The 24,126-nt window shown below is 43.1% G+C and overlaps 1 non-coding gene across 1 annotated transcript; it reads right to left on the bottom strand.

Moving 5' to 3' along the window:
• Positions 1-22,683: 22,683 nt before the first annotated feature.
• trnar-ucu (transfer RNA arginine (anticodon UCU)) lies at positions 22,684-22,775 on the bottom strand. The gene is given in 2 exon segments: positions 22,684-22,719; positions 22,739-22,775. It is a non-coding gene; the product is annotated as a tRNA-Arg (tRNA).
• Positions 22,776-24,126: the final 1,351 nt, after the last annotated feature.

Here is a 24,126-nt window from a genome sequence, read left to right as displayed (position 1 = left end):
TTTCCATCTTCATGTAGCATGTAACTTTGAGAATGTAGTCATAATTCTTTCATTGCTTTTGGGCAGAATATACGCGTTGTCAAATGTCCCAAATTCTGTAGTACCAAATGCGATTTCATTCAGAATCGCAAAGTGTGTCACAGCGCAGAAGGAGGCTGGGCAGCCAACCTTGTATCTGCTGTCATATTATTACTCTCTCCTTGTAACTCTGAACGTTGTTCCTTTTGAGGTTAACATTGAATTCCATTTTGCATCCACGGAGTCTCACTCCTTGTCAATCTCAGACAGTGAGTTACGGACATGCACCACTCCCTTTGCGAACACATTTTTCCTCGTGTCATTTATAATTATTTTCCTCGTGACTTTCCATTTCTGCCAAGTCGGTCTGGATCGTTTCTGGCATTGGAGAATTTTCACGTCATTATTTTCTCTGTCGAGAGCATTTTTGACATAGAAAAGGTCAAGCAGATTAAAATTGTGGAGGGCTGGAGTACCACAGCTGGTCAGGCAACGTCGGGAGCAGGAAAACCGACATTTCAGACATTAGCCCTTCATCAGGAATGGGGCGGGTGGGGGTGGAACGGGATTGAGAGACAATTTGGAAGGTGCGTGGGCTTAGAGTAAGAGTGAGGTTGGTACCAAGGAACTGGGAAGTCAATCAGTAGATGCAGGTTGAGGGGAGACAGTGATAGGTCAGAGCAGATTGTAGAAACGATAGGTGGGAGAACGAAGATGGACAGGTAGGTCAGTTCAAGAGGGCGGTGCCGAGTTGGAGGTTTTGACCTGCGATGGGGGGAGGGGAGGGAAGATGAAGAAACTGGAGAAGTTAATGTTGATGCTGAGTTGTTGAATGGTCCCAAAGAGATAGTTGAGGTGGTCTTCCTCCACTCATCGTGCAACTTGCATTTGATGGTGGAGTAGGCCCACGACTTGCATGCCCTGACAGAATGGGAGCGGAAGATGAAATAGTCGACTACAGTACGGTGGACTGTTTGGTGCGTGTTTTCCAGAGATATCCTTTGCAACGCCAATATCAGCCAATATCCTTTTGAATCTCTTCTGCACCGTTCCCAGTGCTACATTATCCCTGATCTAATGTGAATTGCAGAACTGCACACAATACTTAGACGGCAGCGGAATGAACAAATGGAATAAATGACGCAGAAAGCTACACAAAATGTTCTTTTGCAATAAATTCTCTTTTGCTCAATACTGCACTGCATCATCTTCCTGAGCCTGATGCTCCAATAATTTCTGGTCTATGTCAGTAAATGCTGCTATATGATGATTAATCTCACAACCGCGGAAGCTGAATGTAACGACTGGTTTGAAGGTCCCGATGCTGGTTAGAGGCACGTTCGCCCAGCTGCAGCACCCCAGCAACACAGACTGCACGGTGTAATGTAAGTGTTAGATTGTGGAATGCATCAGTGAATTCGCAGGAGCAGCGTAAAGGTTGGTTAGTGATTGTAGAGGGAGAGAAATCTCCAAGAAAGGATGGGTTTGAATCCTGGTATCTGAAACTCTGAGATGACAGAAAGCGGGTGTTTGAAGGGGCGAAATCATCGCCTCGAAGCGTATTTTCATGGCGTATGTTACTGATTCCTCACCCCGTTTGCTAAGCACGGAGCAGCAGGAATTATTGCAATATCAAGCTGGGAGCTCCAACCTCACCTACAGCAGTTTTTACTGACATTGAGAAGGGATCATTGGGACATCAGGCATTACGTAGCATACAACGTGAAAGATGTATTTTGCCATAGCTCAGACTGGCGCTGAACTTGCGGTAGCCACAAGGCAAAGCACGTTTCCCGTGCCACATGCAAAAATGCTATTCAAAAGCAGTAAGGATAGTGACAGAGGATATATCAGGAACGGTTTAACAGGCACAACAGAAATAGTTGCCAAACAGTGTCTGAGAGGTGGGCACTCAGGGTGGGGTGAATTTTTAACTTGGAGTTGTTGAATGCTGAGACTGTTGGATTTCTACAAAACTTCAAAGGCTTAGGGGATACTGCAGGGTATTGTTGAAATGTATTTCCCAATAGGAATGTAGTTTAACATCGGTTTTCTTCTCCAATTTGCTCACAAAATCAAGTAAACACTGTTGCGAAATATCATGTAATCCCAGTTCACAGGCCCAGAATCAGAGAAACTGAGTGATACAGTCCCTAAAATCCAAATGGAAATTGTGATGGGGAAGAGCACGCACCTGTGGCAACAGTGATGTAATCGATGAGGGCGTGGTCCATCTATGACGGTACAGAGGTGCGTGAAATGCCGAGGCTGGAAGCTCTAACGTCACCTGGAGCAGCTTCTATTGTTGTGGAGCAGGGAGCATTGTGACACGTGGCTGGGATTTTGAGCCTCACCTGCAGCATTTTCTATTGACATTGAGAAGGGAGCATTGGGCCAACAGGCTGTGAGGTCCAACCGCACCGGCTGCAGCTCCTGTTCACAATGAACAGGGAGCATTTTGACATCTGGCTGAGGGAAAGGATGCTAAGCTATTTTAATCTGAAGTGAAATAGATCTTAGCAGTGCACATCTTTGAAGATTGAGGGAATACGTTTCCCAAGGTATATGTATCTGTTGTAAAGAGAAATACTGCCAAGTTTCAACTCGTGGAAATGTTCAATGGTTGTCACTGCACCCTACCAGAGGCATGGGTCGGGTTTGATTCCAGCACCGAACGACTGTCTCTGTGAAGTTTGAGCATAATTGTTGAATATGCGTGGGTTTCCTCCGGGATCTAAGATTTTCTCTCTCTATTCAAATATTGTCAGTTGTATTGGCCATGCAAAAATTGCTGATACTGTTTGGTGTATTAGTCAGAGGACGTTGAGTCTTCTGGGTTACTCTTTGAACTGTCGGTGGGCACTTGTTAGGCCAAATGCCTGTTTCCACTCTGTAGGAGATCTAATCTATGCAGAGAGAAGCGGAGGCAATGTTTTCTCCCTGTGTCCTTTCTCATATGGCTGACTCTGCACTGAGCTAAATTTACAGAAGCGAATTTTAGCTCGTTTCATATTAGTCCATTTCCTGCGAAAACGCACAGGTCGTTAAAGTACTCTAAAGCTCCGAAAATTAAGGGGAACATCCATTGTTGTGATTACACTCGAGTTTATCTTGAGTTAACGACGAAACGGAGAAAACTAGAGTTTAAATTTATCAGATCAGCAGTGATCCCATTGAATGTTTGATCTGACATAGAGTGAATGCCAGCAACATCAGGACAGATGTGTTTTCTTTGCGAAACTCGCTGCTTCAAAAAGTTGGGGACATTGGAGTGGAGCATTGACGGTGATTATCTTTGCTAGTTGTTTAACTTGTGAACATGAATGCTCTTGTTCATATCCGTGTAGACAACACTAATTTGCAGCATGCACGCCCAAAGTATGCTCGGGGCCAGTGGTGCAATGGGTAACGCGCCTGACTACGAATCAACAGCAAGGCTTGTAGGCTTTTTCCAAGCCGTTTCCAGTGGCGCAATGGGTAATGCGCCTATCTACAGATTGGGCAATTGCAGGTTCGAATACTGCTGGACTCAGCAGCAAGGGCTTATGGCTCTCACAAACTTATGAAGTGTTGTTGTGAAGCTGAGATAAGAATTCAATTCTAGATAGGCAAAAGCAAAATTCCTTTCCATAAATGTCCCTGAGGATATCCGATTCAATGACCCAGGGTCATCACAGAGGTGGAAGCTGGATTAGTCACAAACGCTGCTCACGCTCAACTTTCCAGTCCCAGCCATTCAATTGCTGTGGCTGCATGGAATGGCAATGAAACGAAAAGAATACCCAATCTCAGGTTTTAAAATCCTCAGACATTCACTGGGAAGCGGAATCTGAGGAGAATTATCGTTGACCTGACCGACGGAGCAGGGATTATCCAGGCATCTGTCCCTTCTGTCAGAGGCCAGTACATTGACTCTGATGTTCTCGGGGCGATTAATTGATCCAAGGCTTTGCAAGGAATCCTGTCACTGATGCTGTGCGTTTGCTGTTGCCGTTGTCAGGAACAATAAAGTTCTCATTCACTGTCAGGGAATCGAAGACGGGACGCGGTGGTAAAAGTGTAAAATCGAACCAATAGACCACCAAGGATGCCTGTAGAACGGGGATGTACTGTTTGGTCATCAGCCATCAATCACCTCTCAGTGCTCTTGTCAGAAACAACGGCTTGCCGATCCTCATCCCATTTTCCAGCACCTTTTTGCCTTTACATCAAAAGTTCACATCTGAATACTTTTGCAGGTTATGTGGATTCCTGCCCCTGCGAACCCTGACAGTGAGTTCCCGATTCAAGCACCCGATCATTGATAAATGTTTTCGTTATACCTACTGCATGTCAGGATCAAAGTTCGGTCACGGTTTTGAGCGGCAATTGAGCTCGGACTGCGGCGCTGAAAGTGCTGAATCACAACCAATGCATCACCAGGGATGACAACAGACATCGTTGCATTGTTTCTTAATGACACAGTTTTTGGCTTTATTTCACTGGAGATAAGTTTCTCCTCTAAAATGATTGAGTCCTCGAGGGTAATCAGCAAGAAAACAAGCACATCATCCCATTTTTCAACCCTGGACTATAGCCTTATGTGCACTGACGTTCCCAACTTTCATGTTAATGATGTTTTCTCCCTACCATTTTCAACTGAACGACACAAATAATGGGGTGAAGTTTGATATGGTTCAATTTTGTGAACATTACCTTGAGCAATTGAATCTCATTTTGACCCACAGAGCGAAAAATGAAAATCCATTCACCCGAGAGTGACAGATGTAAGGTGAAAGACGAACCCCCAAAAAACAGGATTTCACCCACTTGGTTGATAGCGTCCCATGTCAGACTTCAACACCAGACTCTGTTTACCGTAGTGAAGGAAGCAAACGGTCACTCCTTGTCCGTGCACATTCCACATTAATTCCATGTAACTCTGCAGTTTATGCAGCCTCGACTGGCTCTTTCTGCCTCACTAGAATATTGCTTACGTCAGCATCTTACTATCCTTCCGAATGGTCTTCCTCAATTTCCTGAAAAGACAAAGAGGAATGGGACATTTCATGTGCATTTTTCCTTGACAAGGCCAACGGTCTAACCACTGAGCTACAGAACCAATGCATTGCCATGTGAGAGAGAACCTGCAAACTAATAGATGCACTGACAGCCTGTATAACATGTTGGAAGTCAGTGTAAAACAACCCAGACAGAGCCGAAGGGAGCATGTGCGAAAAGATAGCAGGATGTAATGCTAAAACGCACAGTGTTGAGGGTGGTATAAACAGAGTTCTTCCATGGTAGTCGGTCATTAGGATTCAGGAATTCCAATGTCATGGCCTGTTAAGTGTTGGAAATGTGTTGCTGGAAAAGCGCAGCAGGTCAGGCAGCATCTAGGGAACAGGAGAATCGACGTTTCGGGCATTAGCCCTTCTTCAGGCTAATGCCCGAAACGTCGATTCTCCTGTTTCCTAGATGCTGCCTGACCTGCTGCGCTTTTCCAGCAACACATTTCCATCTATGATCTCCAGCATCTGCAGACCTCTCTTTCTCCTCTGTTAAGTGTTACCAATTATAGTAATTAATAGGAAATGCTGACTGAACTTTAGAAGCAGAATTATGCGTGAAACAGTCAGAATCATTTCCTCCATGTCACAGATACACATCCGTAATGTTTGCTGCTATTGCCAGACGTGCATCCGGCTCAAAACAAGAACAGAGGAGGCCATCGGAATAAGGAAGACCGATGGTGGTTTGTTAGAACCGATTATAGACTAACTGGAGCCAGGATCAATGTGTGCTCTGAAGGTTACTTTTCCTGTTTATCCTGGTGTAGTGACCACTCCGGATCAATCACCCAATTGACTCTTCTTTGTGTGTTGACCTTTGCAGGTCTCACATCAGTTCAGTGCCCCAAGTGGATCCACATTTTTAACTTGGCGAACTTTACTCAGATCATCTTTGCAGATTCATATTAACACAGCTATTTTTAGAAGCAGAAAGAGACCATTCAAGCCAAGTCTGTTCCACCATGAACTCAGCTCATGTCTGATTTGATAACTTTCTTCATAACTCTTCATAACTTTACAACTTTGTCTCTCTTCGACTTGAATATATTTAATGAGCTAGACCCGACAGCCTATGCTGTACAGAATTCCACCAAATACAGAACAGTAGTGAGTAAACTTGCCAAATAGGACATAACAGTCAGTCCCACTGGAGTGGGAGAATGGCGAAGTCATGGTGAGAGAGAATGTAACAGTGAAAACTAAAGGAAAGGGAAGGAGTGGGCGTGGTTTCACCATTACGCCATTGTTCTGCCATACTCAAATTCCAATGACTTACCCGAACGATTAAGATCGTTACTCACACAGCGGGCCACCCCCTCTCCCCACTATTGCATAACCACTGCCACCTCCACACTTCACATCAGCTCTGATGACGATGATTCCAAACTGGAAGCACTGACTTCCATTCTCTGCATGGATGCTTCCTGATCCGCTGCAATTTCCAAGTTTTTTTTGTTATCAGTACAAATTCCGGAGCAGTCATTTGCTCCGAAATTATTTCTCATGTCTGTGTTAAACCTGCAAATCCCATTCTGATATGAGGCACTCTGATCCTCGGCTGTCCAAGAAGGAAACCAAACTTTCTGCATGCACGAAGTTAAATCTTAAACGAACGTGCATGCTGAAGTAAGGAGTACTTTTCTTGTTGCAGTAGTGTGTCTGAGCAGGCCCAGTCAATGGATATCACCGCTTCCTCCCATTTATTTTTTTCTCTACAGTAAAACGGTCATTGGTTCTTTCAGAGCTGCACCATTTGCAGTTTTTAATGTCAGGAATTCATGTTCATTTCTCACACTTCTTACAAGAATGCTCAGTCCGCATTCCTCTCTGAGAATTAAACTCAGGAAATAACAGTGCGAGTGCTGATTCCCAACAACTAGAGCACCAGAGAAGGCGCACTCTATGCTTACAACTTTACTTCTTAACACTGCTTGTGATTTTTCGGTCAGTTGCAAAATGAGAGACAATCACTGAATTTTAAAAGCAATGGCATAGTCCCTTCGTCCCATTATATCAATGACAGTCGTCACACATGGTACTTCTGAACCAAGATCCCAAAACTTGACCTTGCGTGTTCAAAGACGTTTTAAATGTTCATCCAAATAGTAATTCCATGTCTTGAAGGCTGCAGAGGAGCAAACAAAAACAGCTTCTTTAACCAATAACAGTGAGCGTAGTTGTTTGTTGGAACATGCACTCTCAGTCTTCCTCCTTGAAGAGGTTTCTGAAAACCAAACACTTTCTCAGAAACGATTGCCTGTTTTCCTTATGCCGCCAAAAGTGTGGGTTTAAATGCATCAGCTTACGAGGAAAGACTCTCCTTTCAAAACCTCTCTTCATCTGTTGTGTGATTTCCCTCAGTTTCGATCACCACCAGTTCTCCCTCTGTCTAATAGCAATCCAGAACGACTATTTAACATCAGTCCCAATTTAACCAATTAGTTTAAATTATGTCCCAATTATTAAAACCCAATCGAAGAAGTCTTAGAGTTTTCAATATTTGTTGTTTAATGTTCAGTTTTAGAGTTACAGAATCAAATTGATATATTTTTGTTGATTAGTGGAATGTGAGTCGCTCTTTGTCACTTTTACATGAACAGGTTATGAGACGAGGTGAGATTTTCTATGTGTTTGGTTTCGTTAGCAGAAAGGTTTACCACGGTGTCGTTACATCGAGAAAGATTGCATTCGGTTTGGTCTGTCCGTGTTTCTGAAGAGCGACACAGGTGACACCGTAATTGAAAGGAAGACAATGGCAGACAAACTGCAAAATTACTTTGCATGTATCCGCACACAAGGATGATTCCTCGTGACATAGATGGGTATGCAATGGCTGCGACAAGACTGCCCCCATCTTTCGGCAATGAAAGTCCCAGCCTATACTTTGGAAGTGGAACACTGATCGAGGACAACTGCTATTTCAGGAAATGCAATCGAAAGCTGGAACTCGACGACACATTTTTCGGAATCTTACATATTTATTACACCTCAGACTCTGTTTTGCATTCAGTCAGCATGTTCGGCTGTTCATAAAAATACTTCTGCGTTGATAGGGCTCATAATCTAAAATTAGGGCCAGACCATTCAAGATGCATGTTCAGAAACACTTCCAACAACAAAAGGCAAAAGGTCGGAAAATGGATGTTGGCCTCCGATTAGCCATGGTTTCTTTAAATGTTGAAATGACATCGAAGGGCTCAATGGTCTACACCTGTTACAAAGTTCCTCCAATCTTTACTGCTTCCTTATCATATATCTTAAAGATTCCACTGAATTATTAATGAGGAAGCATTAATGTCGTTGGCCTCCGATGGTTAATTTAATTCAGTGAATAGCTTTTAAACAGTTACCTGGCCATGATAAGAGATGTGATTGTAGCTTGTTAGTGTTGTCCACTTGCCAATGTTAGGAGAATAAGCGATTTTAAATATCAGGTCATACGTTTGACACCCCCATTGCATAATCTTTCATTGAATATTTGTTTTCTGAGCTGAACATTGACTTTTCATTCCACTGTCAGTGTAAACACACTCGAAGCGAGTTTATCTGCTGTTCTGAATATTAATGCCTTTGTTGCTGGTACAAAGTGACAATTAGGGGTGAATGAGAGACACGTTTGTATATGTGGCTTAAAGTTGGCTGAGCGGGGGCACTTTAAATTTGACCGCTTCTGCTCATGTCCTGACACCAATAAGTGAATCAATCACGGAATTAGAATGGCCAAATGCTACAAGAATCAAAAGAAACTGTTCCACATCAACGAACGGATTGGATTCGTATCTAATCTGCCCCCCGGATGTGAGAATGGAGTACGTATGTGTGCGATCACAGGTGATCAGGGCAGAGAACAGACAAAATTAGGGATTTCAAGGAATGGTGGAGATCTATCCACCATTGTCAGGGAGGAGCTCACTACCTCTCCCAAGTCCCTGTCCAACTAACATTGAATCTCTGGAGGCAGAGACCATTAATGAGAATTAGTACTGTGTGAAAAATCAAAGTGTTCCCATGAATAACGGAAATACATTAACAGACAGCGGTCATAGATTTTACTGTGATACCTAAGAGGAGGAAAGTGAGAATGATAGTGATGGCGCTCAGCCGAAAATAATATGAGTTTACTCCGACCTCTCTATCAGTAACATCCACAATCCTTACCCTAACTGAAAGAAGGATGCCCTGGATAACGGTGAGAAATTTCCTTATATTTGAATCAATTCGCTGCTGAGGCAGGCTGGTCTTTGCAAACATCAAACAATCACAGAATTGGTTTCAGGGAAAACATACAAATTTTGGAAGCAAATGATTTCATAGCTGCGTAACTGACTCTTAATCTTTCCACAGTCTGTTCATTGGAACACCAACTCAGTTTCTATGTACTATTGCAATTTTATACCAATAGGCTGTCACGGTGGATTGCACTGCTGCCTCACAACGCCAAGGATCTGGGTTCAACCACGGCCTTGGGTGATAGTCTGTGTGGAATTTTCACAATCTCCACTTGAGTGTGCGTATTTCCTCCTACAGTGAAAATGTGTGCTGGTGAAGTGGATTGCCCACAGTGTTCAGGTTTATATTGGCTGGTCTTGGGAAGTGCGCTGTTGGCGGGGAGAGGGGTGACTCTCGTATGAATGCTATGCAGTACGTTGGTGTGGACATTTTAAGCTGAATGGCCCATTTACCAACATCGGGAATCAATAATGCTAATGTTAGTAAATTGTCACATTAACACATTGAGAGGTAGCGTTCAGTTGCTGATGAAACGAGGGGCTCTTTCAGATCTCAGTATAGTGTCTTGTTTAATTTTCCCATCAGCAAATACTCTCTTTCTAATCAAATAGAAAAAATGCACAAAATTCAGCTCTGCCAAATATAGAACAGGGATTTTGCCAGGGAAACCAATTCATGTCAAAACATTTTCCTTTCTGTTAACCTCAAATTTATAAATCTGTTTCCCAGATTCTTCCTCGTGCTTCGACAAGATCGAAATTCTTTTACGGATAATTTATTTATGAAGCGTTTTGTTTGAAAAATTGCATCTGGAATCAGTGATGTGCTTGATAGACTTTTAGGTCAACATTGGGTATTTCTGACACTCCCAGTGTTAGTAAGCCTCCGGTTCCAGCCAGTATGGCTCCAGGCCGTGGTTTGTGTCTGCACCAACACTTCACATAATACTGCACATGTCTGCTAAACAGGTGATTGACAGCGGCTCCTGTCCAACAAGAGTAGGGGGCGGAAAGCTTAATCCACCAAATGCAGAGCGAACGAGGATGAGGCGAGTGCCAGTGTAGACAGGTAAGAGAGAAATTCACTCGGTCCTTACTATTAACAAGCCAGACTGGAAATGAGCTGCTTATCTCAAAGGTTGTCTCTTTCATGGGGCAGACGGGGGCGTCCAGCACAGTCCGTACACAAGGTAAGCCGGAAACATTTTAGTAATTTCCAGGCAGAAGTGTGAAATCATGGAGACCCTGGACATTCTATACAAGTTCCCCCACCCCAAATGTCCCCAGCATTGATATATCAGAATAGCAGGCGGACATTTGGGCCTTCAAGTCTGTCTTTCCCTTCGATATAATGATTGATGGTCAGCATACTCAATGCCCTTCTCCAGCTTTCACAACAGAGCATTGTAACCACGACATTCATATTGATGCAGGTTAATAAAAATGCTCAGTTGTGACCAGTCCACAAAAGCAGAGCAAATCCAAACCTTAGTCCAGTCAACCAATGCTCAACCATCAGCAGAGTGATGGCAGTGAGTAATAACTGTGCTTTCAGGTTGTACTCAGTCAACAACAAGCAGCTCAATGATACTGCGTGTTCCATCAGATGCACTTAGCTTTTGTCCTCATAACATGAATAGTCCAAAATAGATAAAATACTGCTCTCACAAGGCAAGGTGAGACTGACTGCCCTTGAAATTAAGAGTGCGTCCGAATGACAAATTCATTGAAGAGCTTTTGCAAAACTGGAGTCAGTTGGAATCAAAGGAAACATTGTTCCAACGAGAACGTGGAATCCCTCGTTAATTAAACATTCGGAAAACCTCTCCTCAAATCGTAATCTATTCCAACGTGAGTGAGTGACACATAAATTCTAATTTCCAACACTTAAAGAAAAACAAAATTTTAATTGCAATCTATTGCGAATGCTAAACAAACAATCAACAAACTAAATATTCTTTCCTTTAACTGAAAGCAATCTATTAAAATGTTGTTTCACTAACACATTTGTTAAACATTACATCAACCTCATCTCAAGTCGACACAGTTTGTATGTGCTCCGCTGTTTCCAACTTTTATCTGCTCATCTCAATTGTTTCAACTTCTTTCATTTTTACAGAGTACGTTTTGCAGAAAAAGGTACCTTTTGATAGAGAGTGCTTTCTAATTTCTTAGAGACAGAAGTGTTAGATGGGCAGGTAACTCTCCAGCAATAGCTCTCACTCTAGTTTTCAAAATATTGGTTTTATATACACTCCAATGACACATTAATTTGTATAAATTGATTAGATTCCAGATGTCAAAGCAAAACAAAAATTGAAAATTTATTTCTGGGACCCTGGACATAATTTAATGTAATTGGTTAATGGGGAGTTGTTGTCGAAACAGCAAGAAAATAATCAGGTTTTCACCGAGAAGTGTTACCTGTATCTATTTTGGAACAACCCGTCCCCCAGCCTTTTCATTCAGGGAGCAAAGCATGCAGTCTTAATTTCCTTCAACATTCAGAAAATACACTATTTTAAAGAGAACATGTGTGCTTTCAACAATGTAACTCTCTCCACTTGGTGTAATCATCCAGCCCAAATGGTTGCAATTTCTGAATGTCAATCATCCCAAGGCCAGCACATCACTGCAGGGGTTTTGCAGGTTATTGTCTCAGTTCCAATCGTTCGGAGCTGTGTCAATATATATTGTTCAATCAAAAAGAAAGCGTTGGTTATTTGACTCACAGAAACGTGGAATGCCTGACACGGGCCAATTTACCCAACAAGTTCACACCTGACTTCCAAACACTATCCCGCCCAGAATATCCCCCAACCTCCTTCAGTAACCCTGCATTTCCCATCGCTAAGTATCTAGCCCAGACTTCCTTGGATAATTTAGCAATTGCAAATCTTCCTAACCTGCACACCTTTGGGCCGTGGAATGGAAACAACACAAACATGGGGAGATTGTGCAAACTCCACACAAAATATCACCCAAGGATGCAGTTGAAGCAAGGGCCCTGGCCCTCTGAGAAAAGAATGGTGACTATTGCGCCAAATGCCACACCTGACTGCATATTATTTAGCACCATTTGTGACTTCTCACTCACACAAGCAATTCCTGTCCGGACAATGTGGAGAAAACCAGGCACTTCTCTGATGTTTGAAGAATTTATTTTGAATGAATTAGCTGCTGTAGAACAGGAGGAAACTGGAACACATTTCGTTTCTTCTGGAATATTAACTTCATCGGAAAGAAGACACGATGGGCATAATTCAATCACCAATTAAGAAACAGTTAAACTCCTTGGCACAGCTCCACAGTAAGCTGGAATTGAAACCAAAACTTCTAGCTTAGACTTTAGCACACGATGAAGCACAGTAAAACACAGGCACTTCCTTCACTTATGAACTTGCTGTTGTTTCAGTAGTTTGGATTTTACATCAAATCTCTTCCCACACCAGTGCAGATGAACAGCCTCTCCACACAGTGAGATTTTCGGTGGACAGTGAGTCTAATTAACCACTTGAATCCAGGCCCATTTTGAGAGCCACTAACGTTTCTCATTCGTATCAACACGTTGATGGGTCAACAGATCCTCAGAGATTTTAAGGCGCTTCCCATTTTTAGGGCATTTAAAAAACATTTTCCTGTGTGGAAATGCTGTTGTTCAAACAGTGTGTTGGATCAAGTGAATTCTATCCCACACTCGAAACAGACGAATGGCCTCGACCTCGTCTGACTGCGTTTATGTTCTGACAAGGCAGTTTATCTGTTGAATCCCTGTCCACACGTACAAGACACAGTTTCTCCACACTGTGAATGATGCGTTTCCCTTCCATGTTCAAAAGCGAATCATATTCAAGCAACAATCAATTGGACAACATCATCAGATGCTGAAATGATATTTGGTTTTAATCCTTTGCACTGTAAATCTTCTTCTAATGCCCGGGAAATTTATTGATAAAGGAAAAACAGAAGCATTTTGAAGTCCAGAAATAATACAATAAGATGCAAGAGCAGAAGTCAGCAATTCAACCTATACAGTCTGCTCTCACTATTCAGTGAGATTATGGCTCATCTGATAATCCACGGATACAGTTTCCTGCAATATCAGCTATCCTTCGAATCCCTTGCTGATTAAAATCTGTTTGTCACAGGGTTCAAATGATTTTCTTGTAGGGACTTCAATAAGATGCAGACCAGGAAGGCAAAGTGGGGATATGAAATTATCGAATCGGCCAGGACTGAAGATAATTAGGAAGAGGGTCTACAAGTACATATCTGGCAAGAGAACAACTCGAGAAATAGTACCATGACTAGGGTAGGAATAGGTCCAGTCAAGGATAGTAGTGGGAAGTTGCGTGTGGAGGCTGAAGAGATTGGGGAGACACTGAATGAATACTTTTCGTCAGTATTCAATCAGGAACAGGACATTGTTGTCAATGTGAGTACTGAGTCACAATTAAGTAGAATGGATGGCTTGGAGGTATGTAGAGAAGAGGTGTTGGAAATTCTGGAAAGGGTGAAAATAGATCCGTCCCCTGGGCCTGATGGCATTTATCCTAGGATTCTCTGGGAAGCAAGGGAAGAGATTGCAGAGCCATTGGCCTTGATTTTTATGTCCTCGTTGTCGACAGGAGTAGTGCCAGAAGATTGGAGGCGAGCAAATGTGGTTCCCTTGTTCAAGAAGGGGAGTAGGGATAACCCTAGTAACTATAGGCCGGTGAGTCTCACTTCTGTTGTGGGCAAAATCTTAGAGAGAATTGTAAGGGATAGGATTTATGAACATCTGGATAGGAATAATGTGATCAAGGATAGTCAGCATGGTTTTGTGAAGGGCAGGTCGTGCCTCACAAACCTTATTGAATTCCCTGAGAAGGTGACTAAGGAGGTGGACGAGGGGAAAGCAGTAGATGTGGTGTATATGGATTTTAGTAAGGCGTTTGATAAGGTTCCCCATGGTAGACTACTGCAAAAAATACGGAGGTATGGCATTGAGGGTGAGTTGGAGGTTTGGATTAGGAGTTGGCTGGCTGGAAGAAGACAGAGGGTAGTAGTTGATGGCAAAGGTTCATCTTGGAGTGCCGTCACTAGCGGTGTTCCGCAAGGATCTGTTTTGGGACCATTGCTGTTTGTCATTTTTATAAATGACCTGGAGGAGGGGTTAGAAGGTTGGGTGAGTAAGTTTGCGGATGATACGAACGTCGGAGGAGTTGTAGACAGTGAGGAAGGATGTGGCAGGTTACAGCGGGATATAGATAAGCTGCAGAACTGGGCAGAAAGGTGGCAAATGGAGTTCAATGTAGCTAAGTGTGAGGTGATTCACTTTGGTAAGAGTAATAAAAAGAAGGGGTACTGGGCTAACGTTCGGATACTTGGTAGTGTGGATGAGCAGAGGGATCTTGGTGTCCATGTACACAAATCTTTGAAAGTTGCCACCCAGGTAAATAGTGCGGTGAAGAAGGCATATGGCGTACTGGCTTTTATTGGTAGAGGAATTGAGTTCCGGAGTACTGAGGTCATGTTGCAGTTGTATAAGACTCTGGTGCGGCCACATCTGGAGTATTGTGTGCAGTTTTGGTCGCCATACTATAGGAAGGATGTGGAGGCACTGGAACGGGTGCAGAGGAGGTTTACCAGGATGTTGCCTGGTATGGTAGAAAGATCGTATGAGGAAAGGCTGAGGCACTTGGGGTTGTTTTCATTGGAGAAAAGAAGGTTTCGGGGTGACTTGGTAGAGGTGTATAAGATGATTAGGGGTTTAGATAGGGTCGACAGTGAGAATCTTTTTCCACGTATGGAGTCAGCTATTACAAGGGGGCATAGCTTTAAATTAAGGGCGGGGTAGGTATAGGACAGATGTTAGGGGTAGGTTCTTTACTCAGCGAGTCGTGAGTTCATGGAATGCCCTGCCAGTAGCAGTGGTGGACTCTCCCTCATTATGGGCATTTAAGCGGGCATTGGATAGGCATATGGAGGATAGTGGGCTCGTGTAGGTTAGGTGGGCTTGGATCGGCGCAACATCGAGGGCCGAAGGGCCTGTACTGCGCTGTATTCTTCTATGTTCTATGTTCTATGTACCATAAAGATTAAAGAGGTTTTCATTGCGTTTGAGCTCAGCAGATGGCAGAGCCATTAAACGAATTTTTCACGTCAGTTTTTACTGTGGAGAAAGCAATACCGAATGTTCACCCACCATGTATGAAGAGGACGATTCCTTTTCTTAAACTATTTGACCAATCATCAAAGAAATTGACATTAGGTGATATTTCTATCGGCTGCATTGCATTCGACTCTGTGTTGCTTCATGCAACAAAGCGTTTTCATGTTCCCAGGACTCGATTGTAATATAACGAGGAGAGACTGTGTCGGTTTTGACTTGTCGGACTGCAGCATCGGAGATCGAAGGATGACTTTATAGAGATTCATAAAATCATGAGTGCTCTCGATAAGGTGAACAGCAAAGGTCTTTTTCCCTTGCATACGGGAGTCCAGAATCCATAAGATTTACACGGAATTACAAGATAACCGTTTCACACAGATTCTATATGGAATCAACTGCTGAAGCAATTGGTACATCGAGATACTGTTACATTATTAGAAAGACATTTGGACATTTAGATGAAGAAGAAATGATTAGAGGGATACAGACCAAATGCAAGCAAGATGGAATAGTTTAGTTTGAGATATGTTGCACTTAAGGAGACTGCAGAAATCATGGAAATACATACTGATGAATATTTCATATTACAGGAAAATAATTGCTGAAGGTCTCAGAAAATGTTCAAAGGCGGATAAATCTCCAGACCTTGTCACGAACATTATTTTTTGGAATAAATTTCTCATCGCAAGGAAAGAAAGCTATGCTGTGAAGAGAAGATGCAATTACACATGCCGCCCTTCCTGGACGACTAGTGGTTACGATGCAGCGCTTTCACCGCTGTGGTTTGGGTTCATTTCTTGTTCAGGGATTCAGGAATTATTGTTCCTGATAAGGGCAACAACAAAAGTAGAGCATCTTTGACAGGAATCGCATTTCAAACGCGTTCACATGTACCTTGCAATATTGTACAGGGCCGCAAGGTGGCTCACTGTTTATCACTGCTGTCTCACAGCGCCAGAGATATGATTTGCCGACAACTGAGTCGACTGTCAGTCAGGTGCCTTATTCAGATGCAAATGAAGAGAAAAGGGGTAAGGAATTGTTATGTGAGGGTTAATTCCTGGAGGATTGGTGTGCATTTGTTGCATCGAATAGCCAGTTTCTGAACTGTAGGCATTCTATGATCCCTTACTGTGTTGCTGTAGCACATGTTCAGACAGGGGAGAAAAGTGAGGAAAAGCAGTCACTTCCCAGTCAGGGATTGATCCATTGTGCGACAACCAACAGATTCCCTTTTGACTGAAGTAGCTCCCATTTTCCCTGCATTGGTAATAGCAGTATCCAGCATTAGAGCGGGTTTTCATGTGTTGCATTGGACCCGGCACCATTTCTATACTGGGATATAAAGAGATAATAAAAGCCATGGATTCCGATGACTGTAAATGAAAAGACGTCAGGAAGAATGGACAGCGTTAACTTGGAAACAAGGAAATGGAAAGGAAGCCAACGATGTAGTGTGGGATAATGCCATTTGAAAAGACAAGGCGGGGTTTCATGGGAAGGGGCAAAGACAAATACATCATGTGACGTGACACCAGGTAAAAGTGAGTTGTGTCCATAGAGAAGGTATCCAGGCGATGTGAATTTGGTGAGAGTAAACAGGAGGGAAATTCCCTCATTCGGATGGATCTACATCTCGAGTTTAGAACTTCAAAACCAGCGATGAATGATAAAGAGAAGTTTGGAGCACGTTTTCTTTTTTCCTCTACAGCTATTGAACTCGAAAATTATTACTTTTTTGCAGGAAAAATTATTCAGAAGCTGATTCTAAAATATTTGGAAAGACGCGTGCAGACACACAAGGAGTGAATTTCACCGGGACAGGGAGTCTGGGCAGCCAGGATGGATACGCGTTAGGTGCACACTCTCTAATAGGTTAACGTTAATTGGAAAGAAACCTCATAACACCTGCAATTGAGTACGACTAAGTATAGAATGAGCTGATTGCGAGGAAAGGTTGAGCAGCTTGTTCTACGTGAACTTTTATAATTTGTAAAAGAACTGAGCTGTTTGTGTTAGATCAGCATTTAAGGGAAGCCGATTAGCTCAGTCCGCTACATAACTGGTTTATGATATAAAGTGATGCCAACAGTGCGTGATTAATTGTCGCAATGTCTCAGCATACCCTCAGGATCCTGATCTCCCAACTTAGCTAATATTTTCAACGATGGCGATAATCAAAGTGAAACTATACTATCGTGAGTTGGAACTGACCTGCCGATGTAATGCACCTTTTTTCTTTCATCTGTTGCATTGGAAAATTTGGCTGCATCACAGAGAAGGGACTGAGTCCATTTGCCGCTCACTCATCTTCCCCAAAAATATACAATGACAAGACACGAAAAATATTCTTGTTTGAATTCTGTAATCTTCATAGCAGTACTTAAAAACATCTTTGTCATTTTGATTCATGTTTTTTCGAGATCAGTCAAAATGTCCAATGAGATAAATCCATTACTTTGTGGATTGTTTTAATGGCATGTGCGAGTTTGCAGCAATATCAGTAATATGAAACGAGCTAAACATCATTTCCAAAATTCAACACAGCGCAGGCTCAGCGACATGCGAAACGCCATCGACTTCAAAAATCGCCTCAGTTTCTCTATTGAGTGATGGATATTCACTCAGCGAGTATTTATGGCTGGTCTTAAGTAACTGAGGTCTTTCCCAAGGACAGTACACTCCAAGAAATCTTTTTTTTTTAGAATGAGTGCTGTTTTACTCAACGTTCTTTTGCAACTTGTAACCATATATATATATATATATATATATATATATATATACACACACTTATATGCATGTGCACATATATTTATATGTATATGTATATATATGTATATATACGCGCATATCTGTGTGTGTGTGTGTGTTTGTGTGTGTGTGTGTGAATTCAGAACATTCGAAATGGATGGTCGGCCATTTGAATGACCGTCCTGTAGAATGTGAGAGCTTGGAGTTTACAGTAATGTCCCTGACATTTGAATCTACGGGAAGTGCACCCAACTCCATCTCCTTGGCAACTGCATGAGGGAAATGGAGCTGGACATTGCATCTTTCGGGAGTCTGAGGGGAAAAGAGAGGAGTGATATGGAGGCAGTTACAATTCAGGTACAAGACTGTATCGATGGGATACAGTCGGGAGACGAAAAGGGAACAGGTAGTCAGTCCAGGCATCCGCTATGGCCGTGCCCCTTAGTAACAAGCATACCGTATTTGTTACTTTATGGGGGGATGACTTACTAGGGGTAAGCCATGGGGTACAGGTCTCTGGTAGAGTGTTTGTCCCTGTTGATCAGAAGGGTAGGGTAGAGGGGAGGAGAGCAATAGTTACTGGGGACTAAATAGTGAAGGGGACCGATAGCAGTTTCTGTGGTTATAGGGCAGGCCCATGATTGATGTGATCCCTCCAAGTTACCAGGGGTGGTGATGTCTCACATCGTATTTTCAGGATCCTTCAGTGGGAGGGGGAAGCAGCCCGAGGTCATGGTTCACATATGCACCAACAACATAGGTCAGAAAATTGATGTGGATGTATGGCAGAAATTCAGGGATCAAGGGTGACATATTCGATCGAGATCAAACAGAGTTGTTCTCTCTGATTTGTTACACATGCCACGTAGTAGTAAGGGAAAGAATAGGGAGAGAGCAGGAGAACACGTGTTTGTAAGGATGGTACAGGTAATAGGGATCCGGATATCTGGATAGTTGTGGCTCATTCTGGAGTCAGTTGGACCTCTACAAACAGGATGGTCTTCACCTGAACCTGAAGGGTACCAATATCTTGAGGTGTATTTTCTAACGCTATTGAGAAGGGTTTAAACGAATTCAGCAGCGGAGTGCGAACCTGAATTTTAGCTGCAATGTGCCGGAAGTTGTGAGTGGTGAGGTCAGAAATAGGTTTTCGTATTCAGTAAGAACAGGAAGGTCGTTACAGAGGGGGAGATACGACGTTATTCGTCAAAGACAGTACTATGGTAGCAGAAAGGATATTTGGTGTGGACTCTACTGAATCTGCTGAACTAGAATGGGCTGAGATTAAAGTCAGGAAAGTAGAGGTCACCACCAAAATGTTCTAGAGATATGGAGGAAAAGATTGCAAAGATGATTCTGAATAGGAACGAAAGTAACAGGGTAGTTGTAGTGGGGAACTTTAACTTTCCAAATATGATTGTTTGATTACCTCTGATTGGTCAGTCTTTATCCATGTGTGCAGGAGGGTTTCGTGACGCAGCATGTAGACAGGCCAACAAGAATCAAAACTTCATTGGATTTGGTACTACGTAATGAAGCAAGTCAGCTGTTCGATTTGGAGGTAAGTGAGCACTTTGGTGAGAGTGACCACAATTCGGTATGTTTATTTAATGATGGATAGGAATAGATACATATATCACAGAGCATGAGTTACCGCTGGGAGAAAGGCCAGTACGATGTGATCAGGCAAGAGTTAGGATGCACCAGATGGGGAAAGTAACCGCAGGGGTTATGCACACCTGAAATATGGAGCTTGTTCAGGGAAGAGCTCCTGCATGTCCTTGATAAGTATGTGTGCGTCATGCAGGGAATATGAGGTCAAGACTGTGAGCCATTTTTACTGAAAAAGTTAAATTTCTTGTCAAGAGGAGAAGGAGGTGCATGTAAACATGAGATATGAAGGCGGAAATAAGACACTTGAAAATTAAAAGCTAGCCAGGATGGTCCAAAAGAGAGGAGAAAGTGAGGTCTGCAGATGCTGGAGATCAGAGCTGAAAATGTGTTGCTGGAACAACGCAGCAGGTCAGGCAGCATCCAAGGAGCAGGAGAATCGACGTTTCGGGCATAAGCACTTCTTCAGGTCCATAAGAGAGAGCTACTTAGAGCGAAGCGGGGACATGAGAACTCTTTAGCTGGCATAAAATACAGAGACATGGGATTGACGGTGATTTAGCGGTTTAGATCTGTAATTGGCGAGCTGAAAGAACACAGAGTGTGGTAGTTGATGGGATATAGTCATCCTGAAGTTACTCATGGTGTACCACAAGGTTCCTTTTTGGGTCCACTGCTGTTTGTCACTTTTATAAATGACCTGGGTTAGGGTCATGAATGATGAGTGAATTCGTTGAATACACTAAGCTCGATGGAATTATCAACAGTGCCAAAGTCTGCTGCGGGATACAGAGGGACATGGATAATCTGCAGGTCTGAGCTCAGAGGTGGCAAATGGAGGTTAATACGGAACAGTGTGAGATGATTTACTTTGGAAGGAGCAACAAGAATAAAGAGTTCTGGGCTAATTGTAATATTCTTGGAAGTTTAGATGTGCAGAGAGGTCTCGGTGCCTATGTCCATAAAACTATGAAAGTTAACATCCACGTTGATCGATTTGCTTGCAAGGAGCACAGTGTGTTAGATTTTATTGGGAGAGGGATTGAGTTTCAGGGCCAAATGATCCCTTTGCAGCTCCAGAGATTTCTCTGCTGTGGCCAAACTTGTAGAGTTGCGTGCAGTTCTGATCGCCACATTATTGGACGGATGTGAAAGCATTGGAAAGGTTACAGATGAGATTTCCTAGGATGTTTCCTTCTATGATAGGAAGCTCTAACGAGGAAACGCTGAGGGACTTGAGGCTGTTTTTGATAGAGATGAGAATTTTGAGATGTGAATTAATAGAGACAAAAAGGATGATCAGAGGTTGACGTAAGGTGGAAAGTGAAGGCCTTTTTCTTCAAATGGTGATGGTTGGCACAAGGGCACATCGATGTAATTTTGGGGTGATAGATGCCGAGGTAGATTCCTTTCTCAGAGAGTAGTAAGGGTGCTGAGCGTCTTACCTTCAACAGTCGTAGACTCACCAACCTTCAGGGCAATTAAATGATCATTGGATAACTAACAGCTTATAATGGTAAAATGCTGTTCAGATGGACTTCAGATTGGTATCATAGGTCGGTGCAACATTAGGGCCAACGGTACGTTTTTGCGGTGTAATATTCTGGGTTTGAACTGTTCTGAAGCTTGAAGTTGCAATCATCTCTGTTCACTATCAGTAAAGCAAAGATCTGGCGAGAATCGAAAGCGCAACTTTGGCAGCTCATGTCCTGCCGTCATGCCATGCAAGTACAGCAAACTAACTAATTGCACCACTGGACCTGTCGTCTGATGATGCCGAATGGCTCCTGAACTTACCACTGGGATCCACATCCCAATTCCTCATTTTTTCTGTGGATCTGACATGAAACACAGTGCATAGGAGGTTATACTGATCATGGATCATCGATTATGAAGCATCAGGTTCAGGAAAATGACATAGAAAAATGTGGTGAAAATCGGCTTTATTGAACACTGCATACGAATACCATGGTTTCCTGCGTTGATCACAGGCAATGTTATGTCGCCACTGTACTGGTATTTTCCTTCTATCGGCTTCAATTCGTCAGAAAATTCGATTCACTGATATTTCACCAACGTCCTTTGGCATGTTCATATGACACATCGACCCACACTGCACACAACGTCAACAATATTCATCATACTGCATCCACGAGCACGTGGCATGTTTTTTTATAAACAGTGAAGACTGAATAATGTTATGCAAGGGCAAATTGAAATTCAGTTTAATTAGTAAAGTCGTAAGAATACAGAGTAAGACTCAAAATGTCAGAAATTCACGTTCATTACCTTGGTCAGAATTCCAGACCAGCAAAGGGGAAATCTGCTCCTGAATCCCCAGCATCCATGCAATTGCTTGCTCCATGTGTCCACTTGGAAACCTATGTGAAGGAACATTCAGCCTGAAAGGGGAGCTTGTGAGAATCCTTCACTGTCTGATCTACATCTGAAAGAAGAGCTGTCTATTCCAGCTGGGAGGGAATCGAATTGGAGGTGAGACCAATATATTACTTGGTTTTTAATTCATATTGTCCTCATTGTGATTGTTTAAAAGCTTGGGCCAGAAATGGCACAGACACAAAGGAGCAGAAGGAGGCCATTCTTAACACCGATCCTGCCCTGCCACGTCATTCGATATCATCATGGCTGACACAACAATGTTAAGTCTTTTTTCAGCCCATCCACGTCATCGTGTTGCCTAGTGGCTAACAGATATTTATCGGCCTTTACCATAAATAGACATTGAAAATGTAAATTGTGAGAGGAAAATGTTCCGTTTCGAGACAGTGGGTTTCTGCACGAATATTGTTGGGTTTTCAGAGGACAGCCGAGTCTGGTCTGACCACCTTCCAAACAATAAACTAAAACTCGACTCTGATGGGACTCGAACCCACAACCTTTGAATCGCAACCTGGACAAAAGCATAGAAGTCCAACGCGCTTTCCATTGCGCCACAGAGCCGCGGTAGGAGGCTGCTTTAAGCATGCAACTTTGTCTTTGACCCATTGCATTCAGGACACCCATTTCGCGTCTGTCTGCCTTCGTCACACTTTTCAGTACCTGGCCCTTTTCCACGTGTGCTCTGGCTCTTCCCGTGTTCGGCTACAGACTGCTGAAACGTTCTCATGACAGTTAGCTTTACTACATGTTCAGATAATGATTTCCAAATAAACAACACGCTATCGGTGAAAGCATTCTTCCCAAATCTCCTCAAAATATCTTGTCTCCTGTCTTTCATTCATGTCACTCTATTCCTTCCTAATACAGGCTTATCCTTGTCATACATATCTATCCTCTTCATAAAATGTGCACTTAATCGGTTTCTCACTCAGCCTTCACTGCGCTTAGATAAACAACCCCAGCCGAGCTCGTCTACCGTCACAATGGGAGAGGTCCAACCCTTGCCATTCTTTTCATCTCCTGTGAACTTCTCCTCCTGCAATCAGACGCTTCCAGCAGTCTTGCGATTACAACGGAAAAGCAAAGTTCTCTGAAGAAAAGCCAAAAGGTCTGTACAAAATCAGCAGCTCTTGTCCATCTCTGATGAGAAAGGAAAGTTGACGTTTCGCGTCCAATGATCTGTCTTCGGAGAGATGTGATGGGCGGGTGGGTGAAGAATGTGGAAGAGGGCGGACGATATCTAAAATGATATAACTCGATTTTGGTTCCTAAAGTTTGCATGGGCTGTCAGTAGAAAATGAGTTGCCGGTCTTCCAGCTTGTATTGTGCCTAGAAGAAGCACTGCAGCAGACCAGAGACTGAAATCGTAGCCTGGGAACACAGTGTCTAGATTAGAGTGGTGCTGGAAAAGCACAGCAGTTCAGGTAGCATCCGAATAGCAGTAAATTCGATGTTACGGGCAACAGCCCTTCATCAGGAATACAGGCAGAGAGCCTGAAGAGTGGAGAGATCGTAGAGAGAAGAGGAAAACGTCTTCAAGGCAAGCATCCTTGGAAGACGATTCGCAGTAGGGTTAAAATCAACTGGGTAAAAACAATGACTGCAGGTGCTGGAAACCAGAGTCTAGATTAGAGTGGTGCTGGAAAAGCACGGAAGTTCCGGCAGCATCGGAGGAGCAGTAAAATCGACGTTTCGGGCAACAGTCCTTCATCAGGACAGAGAGCTGGAAGGGTGGGAACAGCGTAATGTTGAAGTTATCGGAGACTGGAAGATCGGGATAGTTTTTCTTGATTCTGGACAGACCGTAAGTGATCTCAGCTTTGTCAGCGACTCTGTTTTCCTCTCTCCATTGTACAGGGATCACATTCTGAGCAGGAAATAGTTGCCTCGATTAAATGAAGTGCAGACAAAT

Source organism: Chiloscyllium plagiosum, unplaced genomic scaffold (genome assembly GCF_037043375.1).
Source record: "Chiloscyllium plagiosum isolate Xiang-an unplaced genomic scaffold, Cpla_swu_hap1 HiC_scaffold_46, whole genome shotgun sequence".
NCBI lineage: Eukaryota > Metazoa > Chordata > Chondrichthyes > Orectolobiformes > Hemiscylliidae > Chiloscyllium > Chiloscyllium plagiosum.
This window is presented reverse-complemented; position numbering and strand designations above follow the sequence as displayed.